Below are 8,566 nucleotides of genomic sequence, written 5' to 3'. Positions count from 1 at the left end.
GCTATGTGTGACCAAGCCTAACAGAGCATGCTCCTTCTGCGAAGCTTCATCGCACGTGGCGACGCAATGCAGGCCTTGTGGGAGTGAACTGCTTCGTAATTCAAATAAACATGCTATCAGCAGACTGCCGCCTTGCTGAGTGGTCTTATATGCCAGGCAACGGTGTTTACGGGCAGAGCGATTTGTACTAGAAGGAGCGACGTACGCAGGATTTCATTTTCCCTGGTGGGAGAAAGGTCGTGTAATGAAAAAGCAAGGAGAGGGAGATCACGAAAGGAGCAAAATAGCAAGCAGCACAAAATGCAATAAGACAAAGATACCTTGAACAAGGAATCAACCAAACCCAAGTCTTTTAAGATGCAGCTTCGGGACACCGTGGGCGTTCTTTACATGATGTGCCAGTTTTGTTTTTGTTTATCTTCAGAGCTAGGTATTTCACAACGGTTGATTGACGTGGTGAGAGCAGACCTCGCAGTCGCGTAAGCTTGGGTCCTGGCCTGCGGCAGAAAAATGATCGGCAGCCACTATTTTATTTATTTTTATTTATTTCATACTGCAGACCTAGAACAGGTCCAAGCAGGGTGGTTAAACACAACAATATTACAATGCATTATTCAATCAAGTAAGGTGGCAAGACACAACAGTAGTACAATGAGTCAATCAATTGAAACAGGCAACAACGAGTTATTCCATTCTGTTATAGTTCGGGGAAAAAAAGAACACTTGAATACATCCGTCCATGCAAAATAAGGTGTTAGTGAATTCGGATGATGGTGTCGAGTAAGCCTAGACGTTGTACTGAAAAGATACGATGCAGGATTAATTGATAAGTCTCCATTAATAAGCATGGTAAGAAATCGAATTCTTAAGCGTTGTCTTCGCTGCTCAAGGACTTCGATGCCATTATCACGCATTATTTGTGAGGGGGGAATCATAGCGAGAGAATTTAGAATATATACAGGGGAGAGGAAGGAGTATGCCGCCGCCGCAGTTCCGCACGACGGATACCAACGGCATAGAATCGCGGTTACGCGAGGAATCGAGACTAACTTCGGAGCGACACAGTATATAAGGACAGACTTGTAGTAGGCGCGTTGCTTATAAGTTTACCGTGCTTGTAATCGGCGAAGCCATCTTAAAAATACTCCTTCATTGTTAAATTCAAGGCTCTAACTTACTGGTGCTTGAACGTGGGCTGGTCGGTTCTTCGGCATATTTTGACAAAATACAGCGCGTGTGCGAAAAAGCGCTCTATTTTCGAAAAAAGAGGTAATTCCATTCCTCCAAACGTTGTCGTCATTCCCATTACATTCCGGGGTCGCGAAAATGTGGAACGATTCCAGAGTCATTCCAATACCCGAGCGGTAACTCCGCAACACTACTTTAAACTGTTGGCACTTGAGGCACGCGCGTGACCTGCGACGTACGTGTGGTGGATGGCCAAGGAAACTCACGGATGGCTGTGATGCAGGTCGGGAGTGGACGAATGCCGTGTGCGTTGACATGCGATGGCCGAGGAAATCCAACTCCGTAACGCCGAACTCGCTCTTCGGACCGTTAACGAGAAGACCAAACTTGCTGAGTCTTGCGAGCACTTGACGTAGATGGAGCTTGCCAGCTCCAGCGGTGGTACTGTAGACGAGGAAGTCGTCAAGATAGGCAAAGCAGCACGTGAAGCCACGTGATACCTGGTCAACGAAACGCTGAAAGGTCTGGGCCGCATTACGAAGACCGAAAGGCATGCGCAGATATTCAAACAGGCCAAAGGGCGTTATAATGACGGTCTTTAAAATATATGAGGGTTCCACAGAAATATGGTGGTAGGCGTTCGCCAGGTCGACCGTAGTAAAAATGGTGCAGCCGTGCAGCGCCAACATAAAGTCCTGAATGTGACCCAGGTGGCACGTCAGGTCGGGCCAACGTTGGAAACGTATTGGCAGTTCCTGGCCCAATGACGGCCTAAGATTAACAGCGTGGTTCCAATATTGGCAGTGCCATTCTGATTCCTGGCCCAATGATGGCCTAAGGTTAACAGCGTGGCGCGAATATTGGCTGTGCCATTCTGATAGAGATCCAACGTTTACCCACATTACACAGTCAGTAAACAATATTGGCACTGCCGTTCAACAAGACGGGAATTATTGGACCAACTTTCGTACGGATTTGCCAATATGGGTTACTAGTTCGCTTTCTGTGGAGGACATTGGCCCGTAATAAGCCAATTTTTGCCTTGTCGGTTTTTAGTGCTCTACGACTTGCTGAGATTGAACAACGTGTTTTGAAAACTAACCCACTGATCACAGGCACACTGCGCAGGAACCAGAAATATGTTTGCAAGCTGCGACCACCTGTGGAACCACCTGTGGTTGTCCCATGTCAACTCCATGCATGGTACACCGCCATTTTCTGCACTTCGCCTTCACCGAAATGCGCCCCCTGAAGAGAAAAGCCAGTGCACAACGTAGCAAGCAGGGGAAGTCGCATAACGGGCAGATTAGCCGCTGCTTTGTTGATCGTGCATGGGAACATGAGCTTTCCACAAGTAGCAACGGTATTGCGAATTTACCTGCGCATTGTATATTTTGCATGTACGCTCTGCGGCTTCGGAGGATCAGGATTCTGAGGAGAATAGAGAATTACAGTGCCACAGAGCTGACGGAACCGTTTTATATTGCATCGAGATGGAGCGCATATGTATTAGTGAAACTTTTGTTTGTTTGTTTAGCATGCATGGCGTGTTGCCCCCGCAGGGGCGTCTGCGTCAGCAGGCGTTTGGTGTGTTGCGACACCACGTACCCGAGCACACGAGGATTGGCCCCTCCCGCATGTAGCCGTACGCGGCTTAGCCGTGTCCGGGGAAAGGGGGATCCTGGGGGTTGAGCCGATGCCGGATGTTCGGACCTTTAAGGCCCCCTGGCGGAGACAACACACCTCTTTGGCCTCTGCTTCCCGTAGACGGCATCCCCGGACTGACCCACCCGGGGGAAATCGGCAGTCGCCTTTTCCTGTCCGCCTTTTCAATCTTTTTCTGTCCTATCATCTTTGTTTTACTGTCCTTTCATCTCTTCTCTTCCGTCGCTTCCTAATTTTCCTAGGCGGCTAGGATTAACCTTGTGTATGTGCCCTCCCTTGGGTATAATATGTTAGGTTATAGTGGCAATGTACGGCTGGCGCCTGCAGCCTCCTTACCCGTTAAGTGCTGCAGCGTCCCCAAGTTGGGCTCCGTGGTGGGTGACCGCCATTGCTGCCGAAAACAAACCAAAATACTATAGGAACACCCGCATTTCCCCGCCTACTTGATCGTCACACTCAGAAGAGGGGACACACCTAAGACTTAAGCACATGTTTCACCCGCACTAAAGAGACCTACCAGAAATACCACGTAGTACACAGTGAGAACTCTGAAAAACAAGCCAGATTCATTTCACCATTCACAGTAGAAAAATCTCTGACCGAAGCCTTGGGGTCAGATTATAAAGTGACTAAAATGGCTAGTGGAGACCTTCTTCTTGAGATCCCTCAGAAAAACTAGTATGAGAAAGTATAGGTATTCGCTACCGGACCGGGACGGTGGCCTTGCTGAGAGCACGGTAATTGCCGCAGGGGCGCCAGTCACCGCTATTCTTGGGCACCATATGGAGTGGCGAAGCCCAAGGACTCGAGGAGGGACGAATGAAGCCAAGGTCAAGCATGTGTTCAAACTCCTCTTGGCGACAGCTAGACGATCCGGTGCGAAACCTCAGCAAGTCGCATGCAACCTCAACACGACGACATATTGGTACATGGTTTAAAACAGGTGCGCAAAGCGTCGTCTGAGACTTGGAGATGACGGAGCCGAACGCGTGGCCAAATTCGGTCATTGGAGACCGTGGGCGGAGTTCGGCCAAGTTGCCCAGGAACGTTGGGCAACCTTAGATAGTCACTGGCACGCTGCTGCGTGGTATTCTATAGCGCAGCCCCGTCGGGTTGTGACGTGCGGTGCGCATTTTTCACGGCCTTCTCTACTTGGTTTGCACTTATCGTGATATGTTTCTATTTGTAATAAGGAAACCGGTCAGACGCGTGCACCTGGGAGATGAGCGCTAATGAATGAAAAAAGAAATGCAGGCTCTCCCGTAATCGAGAATAGATGTAGTAAGCATGAAATGGATATACCGGCAAAGCAGATTTGTTGGAGATGATACTAGCCACAATCTTAAAGGGATAGTGAATAAAAAATTTGTCGCCGAGATTTCTGTCTCCAGTGATAGCTGTCGCACCGAGAGCGACCAAAACAACACTCTTTCTGAGGAGAAGTGAGCGAAAAGTAATTATTTTAGTGAATATTTCTCAAATCACAGCACCTACCGGCCTCCTCCGAAAGCTCTGGCAAAACCGGATATAACGTCACGCTTACCCACCTCGAGGCCCATTGCGAGCGATCGTCCACACTGAGCGCGCGAAGGGGCGAGTTGACGTTTGCAGCAACGCGCTTTCTTTGTTCGACCGTCCTATTTGTACCGCTTCCTCGTGTGAGCTGTTCGAAAACCTCGTCTTTCATCTCGTGGATTTGTGGTTTGATGTGTGGAGCAGCCGTGTCAACGCCGCAAAATGCCGAGGGTCTGCTGTGCGCATCTGAAAACGGCAGGCAGCGGTAGTCTTTTTCTCGCGTACTTGATCACGCTGTAGTTTTGCGCACAGGTGCCGTTTGACCGTAATTTGTCGTTTGTACGACGTTCTGAGCCAGATGTTTGGCCTATTCTGCCAGATGAATCGAAATCTGCATCGTCTGAAGCGACGGCTGACGAAAAAAAATTCGCCGACATGAGACTGGTGTCGCCATCTCATGTGCACCAAGGGAAGGAGTGCTCGGCTGCGATGAAACAACGGGACGCTGAAACCGCTGCGCATGTACTCGTTCACTCCGTGAATAACAAGACGTTCCCTGCTTACAGAGGCGCATTTCAGTCACTGGACATGCCTGGCATCAATCCTCACCCGTTGCTTCATCGCGTCTATTCTCAAAACAGCTACTTGCGCGCATCAAGCACCTGCCGCGCGAGAGTCGGCAGCCGACTGTTACGCTCACGCCGCCGGCCACACCTGCTCCGATGGCGTAAGTATAGGGAGGTCTACACGCGTCAATATCTTCAACGATTTCTACGTTTTTTTTTGTACAGTGTGTACTCACGGCACCTGTATTGTGCATTGGTGGCTTTCATGTTTTACGCGCTAGCAGCTACCCATCCAAGCGGGCGGAGCAAGCCGCTTAGCGCAGAACGCAGAGTAAATTCCTTACGTCGCCTGACATTGCATAGCCTGAAGCATAAGCGTCCTCGCTCTGTTGAAGCCAAACATGGCAAAGCGTTTGCGTGAGTGAATCACGCTGGGCGCACCGCCACGGATGCAACACTGTCAATGAGGCGTGCGCCTCTCGTCTCGCTAACTCATTCGTGACAGGTGCGAGCTTGCGATCCGAGCCGCAGGAACCGCGTTTAGATCTGGTTTCCACCTATGACTGCGCCCCTGATCTCTAGAGGCGAACGCGCGTACATGGAATGCACAGTGTAAACACCACTTTGCTGGTCCAGACTCTCGGCACCGCGGAGGGGGACTGCTGCGGCGGGTCGTCGTCAATTTCGCTTGACGACGCGGACGGATCGTAGGCATACGCCTTTATCGTTCGTGGTCGTTCAGTAGGCCGCTCATCCAAGTCGGAGTCATAAGTTCCGCTCATGCTATCGCTCTCACTAGAACTTTGCATTTTGCACTGCGCAGCGCGAGGAAAACAAAACTGCGCAGCCGGCCAGCGCGCTCTGCGGCTGCTGAGGGTAGGTGTGACGTCAGATCCGCCGGCTTGTTGTTGGGAGCGCTTTACGAGTGACGCGGTGGCCGCTCATAGAGAGTCAAAAATAAAGCCATCCGCTCAAAAGTAACCCGAATAATGACTATATACTATAGCAATCGTGTCTTAGGAATGCAATTGTGGGGCTTTCTCTATATTCTTTGATTTTTATTCTGTATCCCTTTAAAATAGCTGTAGTGCATGTTCGCAACGGCCCACCCCACCACATCAAACCGCACCACGCCATACTATGCACTGGTCCATATGTACGCAGTAGCTTCCTGTCACAGACAGAACCTCATTGCAAGTATCGTCTCCGCGGCGCGCCGGATGCGGAGTATTCGCGGCGCGCCGGATGCGCTGCGGTACTCGCGGACCGGTGGCGTTCAAGAGAGCTCTCAGCGCCACAAGATGACTGTCAAATGTGTTGTCCTGTATCTGCCTTTTGAACGTCGCAATTGGAAATGACAAGTAAAGCTTCAGTGTACTAAAAGTTACAGCTTGAGTGATATTGGGAACAAACATTAGGAAGAACTCGGAAGCAATATTTTTTGTAACTTGTTTGGGAAGTAACTAGCGTATGTAATGCGGTCTTGACTGGTTGTAAAGATGATCTAGTTTTGTTCTCGCAGCTTTCCCGCATGTTTTCGTTTGAGTGCCCGGATAACTGTGCCTTTCCGTGGGTCTATGCGGTGTAAGAGTTGGGGTCGGGCATGAAATAGATGGTAGCTGGCCCATGCAGTCGTCCAACTCATCCACACTGAGGACGTTGTTGAAGGGAGGGACTTGTTCTCATCGAGAACGAGGAATATGGGATTTATTTACAATATCTACATGAATGGTGGAGAACGTTACAGTTCATCAGTCTAGCATGACTGAAATAGAATGCACCCCCAGCAGCTGCGCAACGGCTGCTTAAAAACACCCTGTCCTCCCTAGATCCCTAGGTGAGGGAAAACGGCCGTTCAACCTTCGACCAATAGGAGCGTCCAAAGTCATCGTAACCAACCCGCCTTTGAGGGGGAGGGTTTACACACTCACTGCCGCACAGGTTTCACTGAACACACCGAGGTGAGAGGGTTCTCGCAGACAGGGGTCTTGCCCCGAGCAGGCGCCTCTTGATCCCAGAGTTGACCCCGCAGTCAGTGGCCGCCGCGTTTCTCCATTGACTGTGACGGCTTCTGGGGCCCGTGAGACCGCACCGCAAAACATCTTCCAGGAGTTTCCCTGCTCCAAACAAACCGTGACGGCGAATCCACTAACAATACTTGGTCCGCCGACCGTGTCTAGACACGCTGGCGCCGACGGGCTGTTGACGAGGCGCATTGTCGTCCTTACAAAGCGAGTCGCTGCAGCGGGCTTGGGTTCGGAGGTCGCTTCTGCGTAGATCGCCAGGCCCCGCAGCGCGATCGTAACAGCGGTTGTAAGTGAGTGAGGACTCGGACACTACTTTGAAAACGTGGCGTGTATACAATGTTTCGTTTTTACAGCGAAGCTGTGTACCTACCTCTACCGTCCAAGGACATCTTCCTGTCGTTGTTGACGTGGTAAGCAAAAAAAAAAAAACACTCCCTGTACGTGGGCCCATCCCGGAGATAGTGCAATGCCGGCCCGACCCACGGCGGAGGTGAAGCAAGAGCAAGTGTACTGTTTAATTACCATTCCAGAAACCTCGCAACACTTGTTTAGTGCCAAGAAAAGACGTAGTTTACGAGAAAATTCCTTCTGAAGGGTCCGAAACCCTTTTTTGAAATTCAAATCTCCCGCCACCTAACTGGGGAGTGGTGACGTTGCGTACGCCATCACCGCCCTTTGCTGCCGTCGGTGAGTAAAACGGCGCCCCACAGACGGCGGAAAGCAACAACTCTTTTTGCGACATTCATTTCGACGGGCAGACGAACTGCATCTTCGAAGCAAGCGCGCTTTTTTTCTTATGCCCCCCTTTCCCCTGAGTCGAGAAGTTGTTTCCCTCGCCGTCCGTCAGATGGCGCAATCTGTCAGATCAGCAGCTTGGCTCCCGTATGCAAAATCTGTGCTCGTAGCCGAAAGCAGTTTCTGCTTCATTCTACAAAATGCAGGTAAGTACCGATGTTTAAATACATCTCAAACAACTTAGATTACAATATGCTACCCTGTGAGCGATGTTTGCTTTCGATTAGACGAGTAGTTTGTGGACAGGATTCTTAAAGTCCACCGGCCAAATACGGGAGACGCTGTTTTTCAGTGCACGATTGTGTGTTGTTGTCGAAAAAAGTTTCTGCATCTATCGCTTGTCGCAGACTTGGAGAAAAGCTACCGGCGGGACGCTTCAACCCCCTGATCGGCGAGAAACATCGTCAGCCACCTTTTTTAAAGAGCTAGTACACTTTCCACCAGCAACTTCTAAATATGGCGGTCATCATTTATTCATTTGTTGTATCTACCGTGAGGGCTATTACATGGCTGTGTACACGTGGAGAAACGACACATCGTGTTTTTTTATCTACTGCCGATAGTTCCAAAAAAGGCCCTCACGCCTTATGTATTCTCAATGCTCTATTAAGAACACTTTGATTTTGGTACAATACTGTCAAGGTGGTTTTCTCAAGAAACGCACTGCATACTAATTTTACATCCAGCATCATGAAACATCTGATATTGATATACTGAATTCAGAGATTAGTGTCACTTCTTCTCGGGCTTTTATCGCGGAACTACGAATGTAACCGAATCCTGCGTGTATTCCGCGGCCGCCTCTCTTCA

The sequence above is a fragment of the Dermacentor andersoni genome, chromosome 8, assembly GCF_023375885.2.
Source record: "Dermacentor andersoni chromosome 8, qqDerAnde1_hic_scaffold, whole genome shotgun sequence".
Lineage (NCBI taxonomy): Eukaryota > Metazoa > Arthropoda > Arachnida > Ixodida > Ixodidae > Dermacentor > Dermacentor andersoni.
Note: the sequence above shows the minus strand (reverse complement) of the source record.